The sequence below is a fragment of the Triticum aestivum genome, chromosome 2D, assembly GCF_018294505.1.
Source record: "Triticum aestivum cultivar Chinese Spring chromosome 2D, IWGSC CS RefSeq v2.1, whole genome shotgun sequence".
NCBI lineage: Eukaryota > Viridiplantae > Streptophyta > Magnoliopsida > Poales > Poaceae > Triticum > Triticum aestivum.
In genome coordinates, this window is record NC_057799.1 from 477,983,219 (window position 1) to 478,008,189 (window position 24,971).

Sequence of the window (24,971 nt, forward strand, 5' to 3'; positions counted from 1 at the left end):
ACAATAAAGAACCAATCATGGAACGGTATACCTTTTGATCAAAGTCAACACCATTTTCATCAGTGCATAGATGGCCATTTGTGGGCATTGGAATTTTGACCCCTTTGCAATCTTGCATGCCAAATTTCCTCAGTACATCCTTGAGGTATTTCTCCTGAGATATGAATATGCCATTGCGCTGTTGACGAATTTGAAGACCTAAGAAGAATTTCAATTATCCCATCATAGACATTTGATATTATTCACTCATCATATAGGAAAATTCATCACTGTAACGTTGGTCAGTACAGCCAAAGACAATATCATCAACATATATTTGGCACACAAACAATTCACCATCATATGATTTAGTGAAAAGAGTTGGGTCAAGTGAACCGGGTTTGAAGCCTTTATTCATGAGGAATTCCTTCAAAGTATCATACCATGCCCGAGGGGCCTGCTTGAGGCCATAGAGGGCCTTATTGAGTCTGAAGACTTTGTCAGCATGCTTTGGATCTTCAAAACCTGGGGGTTGAGCAACATATACTTCTTCCTCAAGCTTACCATTGAGGAATGCACGTTTCACATCCATTTGATATAAAGTGATATCATGATGGTTAGCATAAGCAAGTAATATGCGAATAGCCTCAAGTCTAGCAACAGGTGCAAAAGTTTCATCGAAATCAATTCCTTCAACCTATGGGTAGCCTTGAGCTACAAGCCGTGCCTTATTCCTCACAACAAGGCCATTTTCATCTTGCTTGTTGCGGTAGATCCACTTTGTGCCAATGATATTGTGCTTGCGAGGATCTGGACGTTTGACTAGTTCCCAGACGTTGTTGAGCTCGAATTGATGTAATTCTTCTTGCATAGCTTGAATCCGCTGAGGCTCTAGAAATGCTTAAATCTACCTTGGTGGGCTCTGTGATAGACACGAAAGCAAAGTGCCCACAAAAGTTAAACAAATGTGAAGCTTTTGAGAATGTGAGAGGACCTGGTGCTTCAATGTCATCAATGATTCTCTCAATTTGCACTTCGTTTGCAACGCGAGGATGAGCGGGTTGTCGTCGAGGAATTTGATCAGCATTTTCTTCAGCACCATTTTCTTCAGGTGCATCAGCTCGACGTTCTTCATGTTCTGGAATGAATTCTCAGCAGATTCTTCGGTAGGAATGACATCCTCAATCCAGAATCAATGAGGCGTCTTGTATTCATCAAGCATAGTGCGAGCCATCTCAACAAGAGTCATGTTCTTGCGCTCCATGACGCCATTGTGCTGAGTATAGGGAGCAGATAACTCATGAGTAATACCAAGTTCATCAAGATAGTCATAAAGACTAGAATTTTTGAACTCATTTCCATTATCACTTGTGATGTGCTTGATCTTCACACCAAAGTTGGTTGAAGCCCTCGAGGAAAATCGTTTGAAGACTTCCTGCACTTCATGTTTGTAAGTGACAATATGTACCCATGTGTAACGAGAGTAATCATCAACAATAACAAAGCCATAGAGAGATGCATCATTTGTGACTGCTGAGTAATGATTAGGACCAAAGAGATCCATGTGAAGCAATTCAAATGGTCGAGTAGTAGTCATGATAGTCTTTGTTGGATGCTTGGCCTTGGTCATCTTTCCAGCTTCACAGGCTCCGCATAAGTGATCCTTGAGGAATTTTACATTCTCAATGCCAATGACATGCTTCTTCTTCGCAAGCATGTGCAAATTCCTCATGCCTGCATGACCAAGTCATCGATGCCATACCCAGCCTTCTGAAGCTTTTGCAAGTAGGCATACGGCTGGTTGTGGTCCTATAGAGAAATCAACAATATACAAGTCTCCTCTCCTAAAGGCTTCGAAGACTTTGGAATTGTCAGCTTCCATGATCACAGCACAACGATACTTGCCAAAGACAACAACCATATCAAGATCACAAAGCATTAAGACAGACATGAGGTTGTATCCTAAGGACTCGACGAGCATGACTTTGTCCATGTGCTGATCCTTTGAGCTAGCAACCTTACCTAGACCCAATACCTTGCTTTTGCCTTTGTCAGCGAAGATGATATGCTTCAGATGTGATGGAGATAAGGGAGCATCCATCAATAGATTCTTGTCACCAGTCATGTGGTTTGTACATCCACTATCGAGGACCCACTCAGTGGCTTTGGGTTGATCATCCTGCAGATGAATTAGTGCAGCTTACGAACTCATATACTTCATCAGTGAAGAATATGACATCAATTCATCAGATCAATTTCATCAAGCAATAGAACAGATAAAGCAATATGAGGACGTGAGAAATGAAAGTTCATTTCTTCATGATTAGCATGCGTCCTTTCACACAATTTCAGGTCTCCAGCAAATTTTTCACACGTTTTAGCACATCTGGAGACCTGACCCTGCATAAGAGATTAGTTCTTTTTCTTCACCACCCACATCTGAAGGGGTGGCAAAGAGTTCATCACTCTGCGAGCTCCATATGAGAAAGGTGGCATAGAAGCCAATCCATTTCGTTTCACATAGAAGGAGTTAGGATAAGCATATGAATAAGCAGAGAAATTCTTCGAGGACTTATGAACATAATGATTAGAAGAATAATGCTCATATTCATAGCCCTTAGCTCTTCCCTGCGAGACAAAGGTGTTAGCACGATGATGATCATATGAGGACTTTGATCCTTTTGAGGAATTTGATCCACGTGAGGAATTTGGTCCGTGTGAGGACTTGGATCCATATGAAGAATTTGATCTGGGGTTCCTATTCTTCACTGGTGGTGTCATGAGAACATTCACCTGAAGATTTTCAGGGCACCTTTTGGGAACCCAGATTTTCTTCACAGGGGAACCATTCCTGCAGTTAGTGCCAACATATCTAGCAAATACTTCACCATTCTGATTTTAGAACATTTTATAGTTGGAGTCAAATGACTCATCAGAAGAATGAGGAGATTCCCATGTAAAGCCAGATAAATTGGATGGATCATCTGGAGGTCCCTTTGCAGCCACCCATGAGGTTTTGGGGTACTTCTCAGGCTTCCAATATGTACCATCAGCATTGAGTTTCCTCTCAAAGGCAATACCCTCTTTCCTAGGGTTCCTGTTGAGGATCTGCTTTTTAAGCACAACACAAAGAGTCTGATGCCCTTTGAGGCTTTTCTACATGCCTGTCATGTACAATCCTTCAGCCCTGCATCATCAGTGATACTAGCAATGTCCTCAGATGAGGAATTAGTAATAGCAGAGACAGGTGATTAATTTGTGACATTAGAAGCATTTGAACATTCATGTGAAGAATTAGCAGATTCACGTTCAATGCACTTCAAACATGGAGGAACAAATTCTTCCTGAGAAGCGCTGATTTGTTGAGCAAGTAATGAATCGCGCTTCTTCTGAAGATCTTCATAACTCACCCTTAGCTTTTCAAGATCTTGCTTTGTTTGAAGAAATTCATAAGAAAGCTTCTCATGATCAGATAAGAGAGTGTTATGATGACCTTGAAGGTTGTCAAACCTAGACTGAAGTCTCTGAAGATTTTCATTCAAGGTTTTAGTGCGATCCATTTGTTCACCCAAGATATCATCACTTTTGTCTAGCATGTTTTGAACCTTTTCAAAAGCCTTTTGTTGTTTCACAGCAATCTTAGCAAGTTTAGAGTAGTTGGGCTTGAGGTTTTCATTAGATTCATTCTCACTTGATTCAGAGGAGGTATATTTGAGTACCTTGGCACCCTTTGCCATGAAGCAATAGGTGGGAGCGTAGTCATCATTGCCTTCATCAGCCTTGTTGGTGGAGCCATTTTCTTCAGAGTTGAAGATAGACTTGCTGAAGAATGCAGTAGCGAGAGCTAGACACACCACACCAGACTCGGACTCCTCAGATGCCTCCTCTTCCTCATGTTCCTCAGATTCAGCCTCAGAGTCCATTTCCTTGCCAATAAATGCCCGAGCCTTCTTGGAGCTGCTCTTCTTGTGAGATGAAGACTTTGAAGATTATGATGATGAAGACTTTGAAGATTTCTTCTTCTTCGCGTCATCAGAACTGTACTCCTTGTATTTCTTCTTCTTTGATTCCTTTTCCCACTGAGGACAATCTTGAATGTAGTGACCAGGTTTCTTGCATTTGTGGCATAGCCTCTTCTTGTAGTCACTGGATGAGGAATCATTGCTCCTTGAGGATTTTCCAAAGCGACCACGTCTTGAGAACCTTTGGAATTTCTTCACGAGCAGTGCTAGCTCCTGGCTTAGTTCTTCAGGGTCACCAAGGCTACTACCAGAATCTTCACCTTCAGATTAAGAGACGACCTTGGCCTTCAGGGCACGTGATCTGCCATAGCTCGAACCGTAAAGATCTCTCTTGTCAGCAAGCTGGAACTCATGAGTATTTAGCCTCTCGAGGATATCAGTGGGATCAAGTGACTTGTAATCAGCACGTTCTTGTATCATCAGTGCCAGAGTATCAAATGAGGAATCAAGCAATCTTAGCAATTTCTTCACCACATCATGGTCGGTGATCTCAGTGGCACCAAGTGCTTGAAGCTCATTTGAGATGTCAGTGAGGCGATCGCAGGTTTGTTGAACATTTTCATTGTCGAGTCTTTTGAAGCAGTTGAAGAGATTGTGAAGAACGTCAACACGAGAGTCATGCTGTGTTGAGACTCCTTCATTGACTTTGGACAGCCCATCCCAGATAAGCTGGGCAGTTTCCAAAGCACTCACTCTTCCATACTGCCCTTTGCTCAGATGGCCACATATGATGTTCTTCGCTTGGGAGTCGAGTTGCTTGAATCTCTTCACATCAATAGCATTCAGAGAAGGTGTGACTGAGGGAACACCATTTTCCACAACATATTCTTCTAGTAGGGGTAGTCCGTCCCATCGAAGGTAGGACACCTAGCAGAGACCTTGATCATACCTGCGGTCGACATAACTAAAACTCCAGGCGGTTAAACCAAAATCACACAGAACAAAGGAGTACCTTGCTTTGATACCAATTGAAAGTGCGTTATATCGACTAGAGGGGGGGTGAATAGGCGATTTTTATGAATTCTTCACTGAGGAATTTGTGGGTGAGGAAATTCCTTAGCGAAGAACTACTTGCAGCGGAATAAGTACTCAAAAGTAAATATAACAGAGCACAAGCATGGTCATCATGATGAAATGAAGACAAGCACAGAGTACAGAAAGCGTAAACACAGGATAACACAGGATGAAGACAAACAGACTGAAGAAGTTGAACTGAGGAAATTGAGAAAGTCTTCAGTCAAAGTTTTCAAACATAGATATGAACAAGTGCACAACACAGTTATTAGGAAATGAAAGAGTTGAGGAAATAGAACCAGTAAGCTTGGTGAAGACAATGATTTGGTAGACCAGTTCCAACTGCTGTCTGAGTTGTACGTCTGGTTGGAGAGGCTAGGTATTTAAACCTGAGGACACACAGTCCCGGACACACAGTCCTCACCGTATTCTCCTTGAGCTAAGGTCACACAGACCTCGCCCAATCACTCGTGGTAAGTCTTCAGGTGACTTCCAAACCTTCACAAACTCGGTCACTCGGCGATCCACAATTCCTCTTTGATGCTCTAGACCACGCCTAACCGTCTAGAAGAAGCACAGTCTTCAAAGGTAACAAACGTCAGATCCACGCAGGATCAATCTCTTTAGTGATGCTCAATCACTTTGGGTTTGAAGGTGTTTGGGTTTGGGTTTCCTCACTTGATGATTTTCGCTCAAAGTCCTTGGAGGATGGGATGCTCTCAAATGACAACTGCTAGTTTCTCTCGGAGCAGCCAACCATCTAGATGTTGTAGGGGCGGCTATTTAGAGCCTAGGGAGCAGCCCGACATGATAAGACATAAATGCCCTTCAATGATATGACCGTTAGGTGGGTAGATATTTTGGGACAGCTGGCGCGTAGCACAGCAACGGTCGAATATTTGAGGCTCAAATTCCTCAGGGCTATCATGTTCCTCACTGTGTAGGCAATTCGCACTGGCGAATTCCTATCTCCTCCGTCAGAACAAATTCCTCAGCGACCAGAAGAACTTGGTCTCTGTCACTGAAGAAATTGACTGAGCTGTATGAGATTTCCAATGGCTTCACTCGAAGGGATTGGTAGGTGTAGGATTTTGAGTTGAGCATCACATGGAAATTTTTCCTTAGTATTTCCTCGACCCCCTTTAACAGTAAAGTGTTTCCTATGACTCAAGAAAGAGAAAATGAAACTACGAAAAAAAAAGTCTTCACGCTTCATGTTCCTCGAATGAATGCCAAGTCTTCAAGGTCACACCAATTTCTTCACTTTCAAAGTCTTCAGAAAGTCTTCAGAAATCCAAAGTCTTCAGTTGAAGAACTTTATTTTTAGGGGTCGACTTTCTCTGTAAATATCAAACTCCTCATAGACTTATAGATCTGTGTACACTCACAAACGCATTAGTCCCTTAACCTATAAGTCTTCAATACACCAAAATCACTAAGGGGCACTAGATGCACTTACAAAGACTTTGCCGTCTGCCAGCAGATGGAAAAACACACCGTTAACCCCCTAATGGACCTAACCTGCCACGTGTTCCGTCCAGGCTCTTTGCCGTCTGCTGGCTGACGGCAAAGACCGGTTCATCTTTGCCGTTCGCCAGTAGATAAGTATGAATCTAATTGCATTGTTTACAGACTGTCCTGTTTTGACAGATTGCTGTTATGTTTGCATATGTTTGTCTGTTTAATGATTCTATTTGAGGATAGGAGTATTAAATATGCAGAGGCATTAGTATGCAATGTTTAATCATAATTTTAGTGATTTGCTAGAGTAGAGAATGATAATGTTATTGCATTTATTTATACTAACTTATCTCATGAGTTCTTGTTGAGTTTTGTGTGGGTGAAGTTCTTAAGATTTAGGAAAACTGGGATATAAAAGGAATTAAGGAGACACAAAATCTCAAGCTAGGCATCCCAAGATAATATTTCGAGAAGTCTCAAGCATCTAAGCTCTGGGATGCCCCGGTAGGCATCCCACCTTTCTTCATCATCAATTATCGGTTAGCCTTGAGCCTAAGTTTTTGCTTCTTCACTTGGAATGTCATTTTTTTGCTTGCAGTTTTAATAAAATACTTAGATCTAAAAGTTTTAAATAAGAGAGAGTCCTCAAATAGCCACCCATTTACTTAACTACTCATTTGATTATATCTTTTTGGAGTAGTTTGTCATTTACTCTTGTGCTTCACTTATATCCTATGAATAAATTGTTGAATGAATTGAATATCATGAAGTTGACATTATAGGTTCATATCATGCCTAGTAGTAGCTTCAATTTGGGTTTAGAAAGTGAAATCTTTTGAAGCTTGACAATCACAATATTGGTCATACAAGCAATTAATGAATGATTAGTATAAGGAAGAGAACTTTCACATACAAATATATTATCTTGGACATCTTCTATGATTGTGAATACCCATTAGTTTTTTTCAAACTTGAGCAAATTAGTTGAAGTGGGACAAAGGAAGACAACGTAATGTGTTATGTTTGGGAATATTTGCATAGAAGTTATATTGTTATGGATCCTCCAACATGTGGTGTTTGCTTAGGATCTTTTGATAGCCAAAAAATTCGTACTAAGTAGAGATACTACTTCTGCATCCAAAAACCCTTAAGCCCAGTTTCTTGCCATGAGTGTCCACCATATCTACTATGGATTGAATAAGATCCCTCAAGTAAGTTGTCATCGGTGCATACGGCAATAAATATTGCTCCTAAATATGTTTGATCTTTTATTGTAAGGGAAAATTGAGCATTGTATGAACTTGTGATGGCAAAGTAATAAAAATGATGGACTGCATAATTAAGGTTGCTATCATAATGGGTAATATAACGTGACGTTCCTTTGCATTAAGAGTTTGGGCATCCAAAAATAAAAAGTGCATGACAACCTCTGCTTGCCTCTGCGAAGGGCCTATCTTTTACTTTTCAGTATTTACATTTATGCAAGAGTCAATAGTATGCATTCTCATTTCAACCTCAATTATCCTCTAGTTGGCAAGCATCATATGGTGGGGAAAGATCTAGGCACATATGGCGAGTAAAATATATTTGATCGTGATTTATTATTGTTGACAATTATCTCTATGATAAATGAGTTGGGAGGCGAAACATTGAGCCCCTATCTTTCTCTGTGTTTGATGGATGCCATTTGTTCTAAAAATATGCTTTGATTACTAGCAATAATGGAAGACTATATGATGATTGAGTATGTTGAGCTCTTACATAGACTCTGTTAAATAAGTCGAATTGCAATTGTTAGGTGACTAAGAATATAGGTTGTTGAATTTCAAGAGAATTCATTGTTTGAACCTTAACATGTGAATTGGTTGCTACTTTAACATGAGAATTTTTATGAGAAAGAATTGTTGTTATGATGGTAGGAAAAGTGATTGAAATTATCATTGATCAAACTTATGCACATTGCTAGCATTCACACTTCGTAAATTATTTGTTTTATCATTTACCTACTCGAGGACGAGTAGGAATTAAGCTTGGGGATGCTGATATGTATCCAATGTATCTATAATTTATGAAGTATTCATGCCATGTTTACAACAATTTTATATGGTTTTGGTATGATTTGCATGGAACTAACCCGGACTGATGTTGTTTTCAGCAGAACTACCATGGCGTTGTTTTTTGTGCAGAAATAAAAGTTCTCCAAATGCAACGAAACTTTTTGATGATTTTTTGGAATAAAAGAGGCACTGAAGCTTCGTGGGAGGACCAGAAGGTGAAGGTGGCGCACCCAGGTGGGTTTTTGCCCACCTCGAGGCCCATTTTCGCGTGATTCCAATGCTGAAAAATCCTATAAGTAGAGAAACCATCAGAAATAACCCTAGATCAGAAGTTTCGCCGCCGCAAGCCTCTGTAGCCATGAAAAACCAATCTAGACCCTGTTCTGGCACCCTGCTGGAGGGGGAACTCATCACCGGTGGCCATCTGCATCATCCCGGCGGCCACCATGATGATGAGGGAGTAGTCCACCCTTGCGGCAGAGGGTTTGTACCAGTAGCTACATTTTTAGTCTCTCTCTCTCTCGTGTTCTTGAGATGGAACGATCTTGATGTATCGCGGGCTTTGTTAATTTAGTTGGATCATATTGTGTTTCCCCTCTCTATCTTGTTGTGATGAATTGAGTTTTCCCTTTGAGATTTCGTTTTATCGGATTGAATAATTTTATGGATTTGAGAGCACTTGATGTATGTCTTGCTATGAATACCCGTGGTGACAATGGGGTATCATATTGATTGACTTGATATGTGTTTTGGCACTCAACTCGTGGATTCCCGAGGTGACATTGGGGTAATCTATGCATAGGGGTTGATGCACGTTCTCGTCTTTGTTTCTCCTGTAGAAATCTTGGGGCACTCTCTTTATGTTGGATTGAGTATTTCGAATCTGAAATTGTTTGATGCATGTCGTATAATCAACTCACGGATACTCGCGGTGGCATTGGAGTATCTAGGTGACATTAGAGTTGGTTGATGTGTATCATGTGGTGTTATTTTAGTATGAACTCTTGGATAGATTGATCGAAAAGAATAGCTTGGTGTTATTTTAGTATGAACTCTAGGATAGATTTATCGGAAAGAATAGCTTTAAGGTGGTTTCATACCCTACAAACAATTTCTACTTATGTTCTCCGCTAGATAGGAACTTTGGAGTGATTCTTCATCGCACTTTGAGGGATGGTTATATGATCCAATTATATTAGCATTGTTGAGAGATTGCACTAGCGAAAGTACAGACCCTAGGCCTCATTTTCAAGCATTGCAATACTGTTTGTGCTCCATTGTATCAATTGCTACCTTACTATTTTTATTGATCCTATTACAAAAATCAATATGTACTATCATTACTACACTTGTATCACCATCTCTTTGCCGAACTAGCTAGTGCACCCATACAATTTACCATTGTATTTGGTTCGTTGGGGACAGAATATACACTTTGTTATTTGGTTGCAGGGTTGTTTGAGAGAGACCATCTTCATCTGTCGTGGTAAATGACCACGGGTAGCCTAACCGACTACCCCTGGCTCTTCAGAAAATTTATCAGGCCTTTGGGCCTTCAAGCACTCCAAGCATTTGGGCCGCCTTCCCCGGCCGGCTAGCACTAAAGCCGACTCCCGGAAGGCGACCCAGCCTCACCGACTCCAAGAAGCCGGCCAAGAAGGATGCCGACTCCTAGAAGCCGGCCAAGATCACAACCACTCCTACATAACGACGACTTGACGGGGCATGGCCACAGTGCGGCCCACGACGCCCTGATCCCGAGGCGGGCATGGCTACAGCAGGCCGTACGGGGGGGGGATGTCTCCCGTGCGGCCCGGCACTGTAGCCACGCCAGCTACAACGTCATCCACGACCCACTTCTGTACGGCCCAAGGACTGCGGGGCCCTTTAGCCAGAGAGAGGCGCGAAGGCGGCCCGGCTCTTCCTAGTCGGCCAAGAGTATAGCCGGCCTCCAGAAGCCGGCCACTCCCTTCCTCGAAGCAGGAGCCCCATTAAGAAGACAAGACGAGGTGAGGCTACAGTGATAGCCCCCGAGGCGGCCCACTGTAGCCACGCTCACCTCGACAAAGCCCTCATCATCAGAGGCGCGGCTACAGTAAGCAGCCGCCGACAAAACCCTAGGCGATGGGGCCGGCCTGTCGACCAGGCAGCCGGCAGCCGGCGGGACCCACCAGCCAGCGGGACCCAGCAGCCGGCGGAGAAGCCGGCGAGCGTAGACACTGACGGCTGGGACCAGATCCCAGTCGGATTACCATTGTACCCCCGGGGGGTAGGCCTATATAAACCCCCCGGAGCACACATGCAAAGGGTTCGCATCCCTGCATGTTTGGCTTCCAAGCATAGCACACACATACACACCATAGATAGAGAGAAGCAAGAGCTAGCCTTGTTCTTCTTCTCCCTTGATCCTAACAGCTCTAGGAGCGATTGTAGCTACTCCTTATCGATCTAGTGATCATGCGGAGACCCCGCAGAGCAGGACTAGGGGTGTTATCTCCTCGGAGAGCCCCGAACCTGGGTAAGATTCGCCGGCGTGCATGTCTTCGCCTCATCCCGTTTCCAGGCACCGGCGACGTTTTATTGGCTCCCACAATGATAAGCCATCCCTTGGCATATGTCGCACCAACCACCCGACATTTGGCGCCCACCGTGAGGCCAGGTGCACCGTCGTCCGGAGACCTGTTCTGGACGGGAACCCTCTTCCTTCCCCGCGAGCACAGCCAGCCCGCTGCGCCCCGATGGCGTTTGCCCCGACGCGCTGCAAGGCGTCGACGACGCTTGCGCAGCGAGCCGCCTCGCCGATCTGCTCGGTGAGACTCGCATCTCCGACGAGCCTGCGTCCGACGCAGGCACCGACTACCCTGAGAGCCGCCTCGTCAGCCTCCTCGACCAACTTCACGTCTCCAGCGAGCCTGCTGCGGACATGGAGTCGGTCGGCTCCACCGACCCGATGCTCGTCGACTCCGACACCGCGTCGCTCGACGCCTACCCCTCCGACGTGGTGGTCTTCGACGACCCCCTCCCTCGAGCTGACAGCGGCAGCAGCGCTGTCACCGAAGTGCCGGTCATCAGCCATGCCTCCAACTCGGGCGAGGACGCCCGCGACGCTCAGCAAGCGGCGATGCACGACCTCTCCATCCCCATCCCGGCCAACGCCGACGCCGAGACCCTGGAGGCATGCCGTCTTGCCCTCATCACAGAGAGCAAGAAGATAGCCTCGATGAGACGCCTCACCGAGGCCCACCAGCGCGAAGTTGACCGCGCCGCCTTCAGGACGCCGCCGCCTAGCGGCCCGAGCCGAGCCGGTTTCGTCCAGAAGCGCGGCGCAGCCGTTGCCAGCATGCTGGGCGCAGATCGCCCCGTCTATGCCACCCCGCTCGAGAATCTGCGAGCCGCTCAGGCGGCTGCAGAGGAGCTCAATGGGCTGGGAGCCGATGAGCTCCCCTACATGACAAGACGGATCCAGCAGCTGATCGACGCGGCTGCAGAACGGCACGAAGCCGGCACCCGAGCTGATAGCCATCCCCCGCGCCGGGAGCACGCTGCGACGTCCCGCTCGCCAACTGCGAGCGGTGCGTACCAGAAGAAAGACAAGGAGCCGGCTGCCAGCCGCAGCCGGACTCGCATTACTATCGAGCGCGACGCGGATGGCCGCCCTCGAGCTATAGAGCACCAGGGAAACCTACCTCCTCCCCCGCCTCGAAGAGAAAGACGCCTCACTCCACCGCCTATCGCCCATCCGACTCTTGGCGACCGACTCGGCCGCCGAGAAGGAGTCGGCGAGAACGACGCCCGCCACAGGATCGACCGCCTGGCTCGATCCTTGGCTTTAGAAGAAGACGATGTCGGCCCGCCATGCTTTGGCCCCCGCATCCACGACGAGCCCTTCCCCAAAGGGTTCTCGCTCCCCAGAGACACGCCCAAGTACAACGGCTCGGTGAAGCCGAAGGATTGGCTCATCGACTACTCCACAGCCGTCAGCATCGCCAACGGCAATCGGCGCGTCGCCGTGAAGTACGTCCCCTTGATGCTGCAAGGGACGGCGTGCACGTGGCTCAACAGCCTCAAGCCATACAGCATCAACAGCTGGCTGGACTTCACCGAGGTTTTCGTCCGCAACTTCACCAGCACCTACAAGCGGCCTCCCAAGCCTCGCCAGCTCTCCCTCTGCGTCCAAGGCCCCAACGAGTCGACCCGCGGCTATCTCACGCGATGGGCTGAGCTCCGCAACTCCTGCGAGGGAGTGCACGAGGTCCAGGCCATCGAATACTTCACCGCCGGGTGCCGAGAGGGCACCCTCCTCAAGCACCGACTCCTCTGCGACGAGCCGGCTACCCTCGATGAGTTACTGATCACCGCCGACAAGTATGCCACTGCCGACTCCTCCATGAAGACCGAGCTCCGAGTGGACGCCTTGGGGAAGGTAGTTGCTCCGGCTCCCAAGACGCCGGCCGGTGACCAAAACCGGCGCTCCTACCAGAACGACCACAAGCGCAAGGGCCCCATGCCGACTTCCTCCAGTCGGCAGGTGGCCACCATGGAAGACGAGCAGCCCGAAGAGCGGCCCGCTCCCAAGAAGAAGGGTGGCCGGCCGCCTTGGCAGCCGTCCTTCTCCTACGAACAAGCACTCGATGCTCCCTGCAAGTTCCACAGCAGCGCGAAGCCGTCCAACCATACAACACGAAAGTGCCACTGGCTCACCCGCATCACCAAGGGCGAAGGGATGGTGCCGCCTCCGCCCCCCGGCCCGCCGCCTCCAGCTCCCCAGCAGCCGGCGGCCCGGCCGGCGGTCGGCGCCATCCAAGACGAGTTCCCCGAAGCGCGCGACGCCTACGTCGTCTTCACGAGTCAAGTCGACGACAAGCGCAGCCGACGCCGACAACACCAAGAAGTAAACGCAGTCGCCTCTAGCATCGCCGAGTTCATGCACTGGTCGGAAAAGCCCATCAGCTGGAGCTAGGCCGACCACCCAGAGGTGATGCCTTCGCCTGGCTCCTATGCTATGGTCTTGGACGTCACCCTTGCGACGGAGAGGCGAGCCGCCAGATTTTCCCGCGTCCTGATAGACGGCGGAAGCAGTATCAACATACTGTACCGCGACACCACGGACAAGCTGAACATCAAAGCAAAGCAGCTCATGCCGAGCCGCACCGTCTTCCATGGTATCATACCTGGCCTATCTTGCTCTCCAATCGGCAAGATCAAAATGGATGTTCTCTTCGGAGACAAAGATCACTTTCGCCGGGAAGCGATATGGTTCGAGGTAGTGGATTAGGAGAGCCCCTATCATGCACTACTTGGCCGACCTGCTTTGGCCAAGTTCATGGTTGTGCCCCACTACGCCTACCTGAAGATGAAGATGCCGAGCTCGAAGGGGATCATCACGGTAGCCGGCGACTACAAGAAGTCCACCAAGTGCGCCATGGCCAGTAGCCGGCTGGCCGAGTCCCTCGTGGTGGCCGAAGAGAAGAAGATGTTGGAATGGGTTGTGGCCATGGCCGGCAAGCGTAGACACTGACGGCTGGGACCAGATCCCAGTCGGATTACCATTGTACCCCCGGGGGGTAGGCCTATATAAACCCACCGGAGCACACATGCAAAGGGTTCGCATCCCTGCATGTTTGGCTTCCAAGCATAGCACACACATACACACCATAGATAGAGAGAAGCAAGAGCTAGCCTTGTTCTTCTTCTCCCTTGATCCTAACAGCTCTAGGAGCGATTGTAGCTACTCCTTATCGATCTAGTGATCATGCGGAGACCCCGCAGAGCAGGACTAGGGGTGTTATCTCCTCGGAGAGCCTCGAACCTGGGTAAGATTCGCCGGCGTGCATGTGTTCGCCTCATCCCGTTTCCAGGCACCGGCGACGTTTTATTGGCTCCCACAATGATAAGCCATCCCTTGGCATATGTCGCACCAACCACCCGACATCATCCTACGCCTCCCACGGATTGATAAACCTTAGGTCATCCACTTGAGAAATTTGCTACTGTCCTACAAAACTCTACGCTTGGAGGCTCAACACGAGTCTATAAGAACAAGTTGTGTAGTAGACATTAGCTTCCCTGAATCCAGACCATATATGGGGGAGAAATGTGGTTGTCCGGACTACCCGCCATGTTATCTCCAACACGCGGGCCCAACACAAAAACCCTACCCCCACGATGCACCTTTCCCTTTTCCCGCCGGACCCTCCCCTTCCCGCTCGGTTTCCCGATGTAGCAGGGCATTTCTCGCTGGAGCCCTCTCCTTTAAAACCGTATGACGCCCTCATCGTGCGTTGTAACAAGGATGAAAGTTTTTGCTAGATTCTTCTCGGTTGTCTCCATCAACAATTTGAACCTTCCAAATTTTTCTGCAACTTGCACTATTAGGAAAAGGCTTATACATGGAAGTTTACCAGTAGCGTGTGTTATGGACCCCACGCTACTGATAATTACCAGTAGCGTTTGTTATAAAGCGCGCTACTGGTACAACATAGTAGCAGCGTAGGTTTCTAGAGGCCACGCTACTAGTAAGTTTGCCACAACACACCACCCGACCAAAAAATATTAGCAGCGTTTGTAGTCTAACAAGCGTTACTGTTAAGAAAGTAGCTGTAACGCCTGTGCACCTAGATGCGCTACTGCTATTTCTTCTATGGGTAAACTTATACCAGTAGCGTTGTTTTTGTACAAGTGCTATAGCTAGTTTTACGTAACAGTAGATATTTTGGCTGGCACTCATAGCAGTAGCGTGCTTTGGCACCCCGCGCTACTGCTATGGTCACCAGCCACCTACCACCTTTCCCCTCGTTCCTCCCCTTTCTTCTTCCTCTCCCCTTCCTTTCTCCCCTTTTCCTTGCACCTTGCTTGTTCCTTTCAATGCTCCCCCTCCACCACCCGTACATTAGAGCCCTCCCTCCCCCTCTTCTTTGCCCTCCACCACCCCCTCTTCTTTGCCCTCCACCGCCCCTCCATTACAGCCCTCCCTCCCCCTCTTCTTTGCCCTCCACCACCCCCTCTTCTTTGTGCCCTCCACCACCACCCCCTCCATTAATGCCCTCCCTCCCCCTCTTCTTTGCCCTCCACCCCCTTCCATTAATGCCTTCCCTCTTCTCTCCCTCTCCTCTCCCACTATCTCCCTAGCTAGCTCTCTCTCTCCCTAGCTAGCTAGCTAGCTAGTTAGAGCTATATATCTAGAGCTACTAGGTAGTTAAGAAGAAAGGTGCTTGATATCCCTCTCAACACATAGGTGAGCAAAAAAGGTGTTTGTGTGGATAAGACCGCAACTATATATATATGGGCGATATGAGAATATATATACCGAATTGTGTGTGGCTTAATTTGAGTTGCCTACATTGTGTATTTGATGAAATAATGTGGGTGACATGAGTTGCCTCTGTTTTGCCGAAATGTCGATTCAATTCCCTTTCGGAAAATTTCGGGCAAACTCAATATGTCCTATGTTTAGGGAAGGTCATGCCGAATTTTTGTATGAATTTGATCCATGCATGCATATATACGTGGTTATAATATTTGCTCCGCGCGCAGGTGATCATGAAGGTCAATGGAAAGATGGTGGAAAGATACTGGCAATCCGCTGTGGACGACATGTATGAAAAAAGACTGACGGATGTTTTACGTCCGTGTCGAAAATGCAAAGGAATAGTCAAGCTCGACCCCTTTGAGGGTGGCACATTCAAGGCGCACCTGCTCATGCATGGTTTCATGCATGGCCATACTAGGTGGATAAGTGAAGATGATGATGATGAGGATGTCGACGGGGCAGGAAATAACGACATGGGGCCACCACACGAAGAGATGACCGATTATGTGCCCGAAGAGGAAGACGGCCTCGGAAATGTCGATGGCGAAGAGGCAGTTCAAGGCGGAGAAGACGCGAACATGCCGCCGTCTTCGTCGCTACTAAGTTCAGCCATGCGGGACCCGCATGTTCGAGACCTGCTTCGCAAGAAGACGACTAGCGACAGAGCTGCTTCTAGAGACGAGGCCAAACTGACGCAACTGGAGGTAGACTCGATGACTCCTTTGTATGATGGTTGCAATCCCGAGGTGACCCGCTTGAGTTTCACACTAGAACTTCTAAAGACGAAGGCAAAAAACAAATCAACAGATACAAGCCTGGATGAGCTTCTGAAGCATCTAAAGAAGGTTCTTCCCGCGGGAAGCCTGTGTCCGGCTAGTGTCGAGGATGCAAAGAAAATCGTGTGCCCTCTTTATCGGCCACACATTAGATATCACACATGCATCAATGATTGCATCATATATCGGAACGAGCACGCGGAAAAAACCATCTGTCCAAAGTGCCATGCTTCACGATATAAAAAGGCCAGAAAGAAAGCTCCACAGAAAGTTGTATGGTACTTTCCGATCACTCCGCGTCTACAGCGGTATTTCGTAGATCCTAAGGAAGCAAAGCTTATGTGCTGGCACGCGGAGAGGGTGAAGCCAGATGATGGAGATGAGCCGAAGCTGAGACACCTCGCAGATGCTAGCCAGTGGAGAGCATTAAATGATGAATTTGATTTTTTCGCAAATGATCCAAGGAACGTCGTGCTTGGCGCTAGTAGTGATGGCATGAATCCATTTGGCAACCAGAACACCAATCATAGCACATGGCCCGTGTTTGTATGGATGTACAACCTCCCCCTGGTTGTGCATGAAGGAAAAATACATACACATGGCTATGCTTATTCAAGGGCCGAGACAACCGGGAAATGATATAAATTTGTATCTCAGGTTACTGAAAGAGGAGCTACATACCTTATGGACAACGCCGGCCAAGACATGGGATGCAAGCAAAGGAGAGTATTTCTACATGAGAGCCGCACTGATCACGACGGTGCAGGACTATCTCGGTTATGGCTACCTCTCCGGCCAGGTGTGCCACGAATATTGCGGATGCATGAGGTGAACTAATGATACAACTTCTCTGCAGCTCTCGAAAGATGGCGGGTCTTCGAAAATCGTTTACATGGGGCATCGAAGATGGCTCGAGAAGGATGACCCGTGGAGAAAGCGTGGAGATCTATTCAATGGTAAGGCTGAGCATCGAGGTCCTCCACGTAAGCGTAGCGGTGCAGAAATATATAAGTTATTGAAGAACTGGGAAGAGTGCCCCCCGCTGGGAAAGACGAAGAAAAAGGCGTCGGAGCCCCTGCTGAAGGTATGGAAGACGAGATCTGTTTTTTGGGACTTGGAATACTGGCCCATACTCGACACGCCTCATAGCCTTGATCAAATGCATATCACAAAAAATATCCTTGAGAGTTTACTTGGAACATTGCTGAACATGCCGGAGAGGACCAAGGATGGGCCGAAGGCAAGAAAAGACTTGGAATTTTTTAATATCAGGAAAGATCTCCAAATGCCCGGTAAAAGGTCGTGAGAGGAGACCGAGACGGAGACGGAGATGGAAGATAGGGGCAAAAAAGTAAAGAAGAAGGAAGAACAATATTGCCCCCCCCCCTCTTGCTTCACCTTAGATCCGAAGGAGGTCGATCAATTGTTCAAGTGCCTTGCCGGAATCAAAGTTAGTTCTGAATACTATGGGAAGATAAGCAGATATCTACACACTAAGAAAAAAAGGTTCAGTGGGATGAAGTCTCACGACTGTCATGTGATGATGACGCGGTTACTCCCGGTTGCACTTAGAGGGATTATGGACACATATGTGCGTGAGACGCTTACTGACCTATGCCACTTTTTTATGCTATCTCTCGAAAGTCGATCAGTGTGAAGCAACTCCATAGGCTACAGGAAGAGATCGTTGTCATACTGAATGAGCTAGATATGTACTTCCCGCCCGCGTTCTTGGATGTCATGGTGCATCTATGTGTCCACATCGTGGACGACATCATCGACCTAGGGCTGACATTCCTGCACAACATGATGTCGTTCGAGAGGATGAAGGGCGTCATCAAAGGATTCGTTCGTAACATGTCCCAGCCAGATGGAAGTATAGCCCAGGGATATCTGACCAAAGAGTGCATCTCTTTCTGTGAGAGTTATCTAGTAGGCACCGGAGACCCTGTTGTTGGTTTGCTCGTCAACAAGCACTTTGGAAGGCTCGAAGGCGAAGGTCACACCAACGGTCATAGGGATGTGAATGTGTTACGCTCGGGCCGACGAAATGACCTTGACAGGGCAAACTTAGTAGTGCTACAACACCTAGATGTGCTAGAAGATTTTGTGACACTGCACAAAGAGACCATCGCAAAGAAGTATCGTGACCGTGGGGTGCACAGGACGGACGCTGAAGTTATTAGAGAGCACAACTCCACTTTCTTGCGTTGGTTCAAAGAGCGAGTTCTGGCTAATCCCCCGGAAGAGGGTTGTCCGAACGGAACGCTCATATACGCCTTAGCACATGGCTCCTCGACCAACCTCGCGACTTATCAAGCATACGGTATCAACGGATACATGTTCTACACGGAGGAGAAAGATATAAATAGTGATGACCAAAACTCAGGGGTGTCGATGGAAACCATGACTAGGAATGTAATTGAAAGATATTATGGAAGGGTCGAAGAGATATGGGAGCTTAACTACTCTGGATTGCATAGCGTGACGATATTCAGTGTCAGATGGGCTAAGAATGTACAGAGAGAAAACCGACATTTCACTACCATGTGTATACCCGAGTCCGATAGCGGTACCGTCAACGCCATCGCCAAAAATGAGCCATGGGTACACGCTAAACACATGACACAATGCTTCTTCATAACTGATCCGATCAATCCCAGCCGTGTTGTTGTGAGGAGAAGCAAAAGGAGCATCGCCGGAATGGATGGAGTCGCCAACGAGGAAGACTACGACTAGTACGGTGATCCGATGAGGGAAGATGATGTTGATGACGATGAAACATACGTCAAAAGAAGAATGAAGACTACATTACCTACGAAAGATCGTAATCCCTGGAGAAGGAAAAGTCATGACCATGGGATCAATTATTCGACAACGAAGAAAAGAGGGAAGAAGATCAGTCTGAAGTGTCGTCGTCGCCCAAGCTGACAAACTAATCCACAAATTTTGTGTGTGTCTATTTTGTATACCGGCGTTAGCGGTCAAATCATGTAATATATATTATACTAATTATTATCCGGAGGGTAACAATGGTATTGCTCCAACGACAGACCAAATTAAAGGAAGGAAAGTGCAAAAGAAAGATAAGAAAAAGAAAAGTGCAAATGAAAGAAAAAGAAAAAGAAAGGAAGTTTTGCAAAATGAAATGAAAGAAAAAGAAAAAGGAACTAATAAGTTGTGGAAAATGAAATGAAAGAAAAAACAGTTAGCAGTAGCGCGTTTTGGCTTGGGCAGCACTATAGCTAAGGAAAAGAAAAATAAAAATAAAAAGAAAAAAAGTTAGCAGTAGCGCGTTTTGGCTAGGGCGGCGCAATAGCTAACTTAGAGCGCGTTTTGCCAACACGCGCTATAGCTATGTTGGCTACAGCACCGTCCGCTAGGTCCTATCTCTTTCCTCTCTCTCACTCTCTCGCTCGATCCGCTTTCTCTGAGCTTGCCACCGCCAACGCCCGCACCCGCCCACGCCGCCGACGCCCGCACCCGCCCATGCCACCGTCGACGCCCGCACCTGCACACGCCGCCGTCGACACGCGCCGCACCCGACCTCGACGCTGGCCACTGGCCACCCCGACGCTCCCTCCCCCCGTGCTGCCCCCTGCCCTAGGTGCACCCCTGGCCCGGCCCCTCCCCCCTTGCTGCCCCTGCTCTCTCTCTCTCTCTGACCAAATTTGGTCTCTCTGCAGATCGACGAGGAGGAGAAGGACCACGGCCCCTCTGCCCGGCGACCCAGACCTTGGTGCACCCGGCCCCTCTGCCCCGGTGTCCCCGACCCTGATCCCATCCCCAGCCCCTCTGCCTCGGCGACCCCGACCCTGATCCCAACCCCGGCCGAGGTGTGCCACCCCCTCTTCCCTCCCTTTTCATATGCTTGTTTTGTTCAAATGCTTGTTGTCCAAATGTTGAAATGCATGTTAAAATGCATGCTAGAATGCTGTTAAAATGCATGTTGTTAGAGTGTTAAAATATCTGTTGTTAAGAGTGTTCAAATGTGTGTTGTTAGAGTGTTCATTTGCTGTTAAAATGCCTACTGTTAGAGTGTTCAAATGCTGGCTGTTAAAATGCCTATTGTTAGAATGATGTTAATTAATATGCTTGTTTTGGATTTTGTTGCTAGAGTAAATGAAAATGAGTGTTTAGTTCGTTAATAGAGTAAATAAAATGAAAATGAACATTTTATTAGGCGGATTGTAGGTCTACAATGATCTTGTGTGTCTACAATAAATTATCTTGTGTGTCTACAATAAATTATCTTGTGTGTCTACAATAATTTATCTTGTGAATGCTTGATGCACAGGTAGATCACCGACGTGCCGCTCGACGACGCCGCTTGAAGATCATCGACACCAGACCCTCATCCTCGACAGGCAGATAGTGAGCATCCCAAAACCCACACTATATAGAGCTTTGTCCATGGAGATGCTAGAGGAGAGTACATGTGCAAGTGGTTGTTGTGCTGCTATAGTGAGCATCCTATATTGTTGTGCTGCTGCAGTTCTACCAGACTTTGGTTGTTGATTCATTTCCCGATTGCGAGTGACCTATGTTTTGCCGGAAATGTTGATTCATTTCCATTCCGGCAAATTTCAGGCGCTCTATATGTGCACTTTCTAGCAAAGGTCATGCCGAAATTTTCCGAGAATTTCGGCATGACTTGTGCTAGAAAGTTGGACATATCGAGTGCTCGAGATTTGTTGCGACGGGAATGAAACGACATTTCCGGCAAAACAAAGGTCACTTTTTTCATTATTCACTTTATTATATAAAGCTCGATAATTAAACGACTACAACATTGAACCCTAGGAAACATGACCGACACCGATGAGGCCGGAGGTTCTCAGTCCCAATTAGGTCGAGCACACGCCTACCTCGACTTTCTGGCGGATCAGGAGAGACAGAAAGATGGGTGTCCGGACCCCCTTGTCATGACGGATGACGACGGTGGTGGTGCCGGCGCCGACACTGATGCCACCAACGACACCGGCACTGAGACTGGCGCTGATGATGTTCCTAACTACAACACGGAAGGTGGGACCTCCCAAGCCAGTGAGGGAAAGAAGGAAAAGAGGACATGACGCCCAAATGAGCTCGACACTGGAAGACTGGTGGTCATGGCGGTGCACCCTGGCGAGTTCAAGCCAATAGAGCCAACTAACTAGAATGCATCCTACGGGATACAGCTAACATGGCGGTCATGGCGGTGTTCTGGCAACCAACTAGCATGCATCCTACGGGATACAGCTAACATCAACACCACGAAAATACGAAAGAATGAAAATTTAAAGAAGCTGCTCCTAACCAGGTTGCACGCAAGATTCCTGTTCCTCGGTCAGAATGACGATGTCGACCCATGGGATGATGATGCCATGAAAAAATCAACAACAAAGCCCTAGGGAAGTTCAGCAACGCATTGAGCTCTTAGAAAACTAGGGTGAAAAAGGCGATTGAAGTAGACCATGAAACCTACGCCGAGGTTGTTGCAGACAATCCGAAAATTACGATAGAGGACTTTGAAAAGTTCAAGGAGACTTGCAATGAAGAAGCTACCAAGGCCAGGTCGGAGAGAGGCAAGCAGCTGCAGGCAAAGAACATGGGGAACTACCGCCTTGGAAGTCATGGTTACACGGGAAAGAGGCCCGTGTGGGCTAAGGAGGACGCAGAACGTGAACGGCAGGGGATCCCAGACCCATTGGCTGAGTTCACCGACCAGCAGGAGCACGACTTTACAACTATATTTGGACCCGTCAAAGAACATACAGAAGAAAGATTATGCAGACATAAAGTATGTTCTGGACAGAGCTATGCTGGGCTTCAGCATGCGGGGTGGCTACATCCAATGCAAAAAAACAAATAAGGCCGGGCTTTGTTTTGGCCACAAGACTGACTTCTGTTGCATCCAGCAACCAGCAAGAAGTGAGAATGATGGATTCTACGTCATCCATCTAATGATGGAGTACAGATGGGATGTGCAATCACTTTGCATGAAATCTTCATCCGATACCCATATCCAGAGATGGGCCGAAGCCTTTGGAGCCGTGCCGGATAATCGACATCGAAATGATTTCTACCGGATCCAGCAGGAAATTGCGTCCATCATCATGAAAGATGTCCTCGAAGAGAATGGGATGTTCTACGGCGGCCCAATATCGCGAGCTGACGTTCGAACCTGCATTTCCCTACAGCGTCAGGACATGACGCCTTTCACTAAGCTTGGGTGCACCCTTCCGGATATGGACAAATGGGAAGAGTGCACTATTTAAAAACAATGTGTCTGTTTAGTTACTTGTTACTTTCTGTACGACGAAACTTGGAATCTCTCAGTACGACGAAACTATTAGATGTATGGTGTCACGCTCTAGTTAATTACTTTCGGTACGATGAAACTATTTGTTAACTATGTTTACTATATATGTTGCTTCTATTTCATAACTGTTTCGTTGAATTCGCTTCATGATATATATATATATATATATATATATATATATATATATATATATATATGTGTGTGCATCTCTGACAGGTATATAGATCAACGATGGCGAGGAAGTGGTATGCCGTGTATGTAGGGCATGTTCCGGGTGTGTATGATGAGTGGCCAGAGTGTCAGGCCCAAGTCTCTGGCTTCTCCGGCGGAAGCCAGAAAGGGTTTGATAGTAGACCGGAGCCGAAGCTAGTTACTTGAGATTCATAGCACAACAGGGGATTCAGAACCAGCGTCGCTGCAAAAACTACTACATAATACCGCTTTTGATCATCGTGGTCGCTCTTATCTCGTATGTCATAGTTTAGGTAGATGATGAAACATGTGTCTACGGTGACAATGTAAGAGACATGTGATCATTAACTTGTATCGCTATTTCGAGATGATGATGAGATCGACATCATTTGTGTTGAGACTATGTTGCTATGATGAGACTATGTTGTACCACTTCGATGATGATGATGAGACATTCCTTTTTCATATAGTTTCAGTGTATGTGTATGTTGTAATTGTATAAACCTGTAAAAATACGAATACAGCAACATAAAAAAAGAAAATACTAGCAGTAGCGTGGGGTATTGGAGTAGTAGCAGCGCCGCTTACCAGTAGCGTTGGTTGTAGGGGCACGCTACTAGTATTAGCAGTAGCGATGGACAGAGGCGCGCTACTGCTAGATATAGATAGCAGTAGCGCTGGCTCAAACAAGCGCTACTGCTAAAAAATAGCTGTAGCGCCGTAGCAGTAGCGCGCCTGCCCGCGCTACTAATAGCCAAAAAACCAGCGCTACTGGTAAGCGTTTTCCTAGTAGTGTTGGTGTCAGACCGCTTGACGTATGCCTCCTCCTTCTTCAACAAGATGTCCTCGAACTTCTCCGTCAGCTTAGCAGCCGCACCATCTCTCTGTGCCCTCTCCTCCTCCCACTTATTTCCAAGGAACCCTCTTCTAATCTTCTTGGGCGGTTCTTTTGTTAGGTCGGTTGGGTTCCTGGTTTCTTCCTAGGTGACTTGTGTTGCGGTCTTGGCTATGACTAGGTTCTAGTTCGGTTGCCTATTCAACTCAACCACCAATGCATGACGGTGAAGTTTTTCTTCTCCAACTTCTTGAACACCTACATGCTCGAAATGGCTACAAAATTAAACATTGTCAAGGCCTATGCATACATATCCGGCAACTGACCAACTATACTTTGCATATTCGACTGCGGAACTATGTATATCCGTCTAGTGATCAACAAAAGTATGCATATCCACGTGGTGGTCAACAATAATTTGCATATCCAGCTACAAAACTATGCATGTCCGGCTACAATGTTATGCATATCCGGCTAGTGATCAACAAAAGTATACACATCTGGCCAAATGAACTTATTTGCTCGTTGATTTGTGCACCGCTAGGCCATCGTGTGATGAGATGCTTCAAGTGGCCGCAATACTTCGAGACAACCTCTTGGATGGTGTACCATCGATGGTTGAGGCTTTTATTCATGGTTGCGGATGACCACGTCAGAGTAGGGTGCGAAATGCTTGTGTTCATGCAACCACATGTGAACATTGTTCCAAAAGGTTGTGCCCTTTTGCTCCATGACATGGATTGCATCGAGGCTAGTGGCGAACCATGCATCGCATAATAGCTCGTCCAACTACACGTTGAAGCTTTCTCCTCTACCCCTCTTCTGCAGATCATCGGCAAGATCATCCAGATCATCATCCTTCCGCTAGTTTTCCTCCTCCTCCTGTACGGCGGCCCAATCTTGCTGTTGTGTGCCCGTGTGGATGTCGGCCTGGTGCGTGCCAGTCTAGGTGCTGGCCTGCTGCGTGCACGTCTGGGTGTAGCCATGCTGCGTTCCGGTCTGGGTGTAGTTGCCGGACTAGG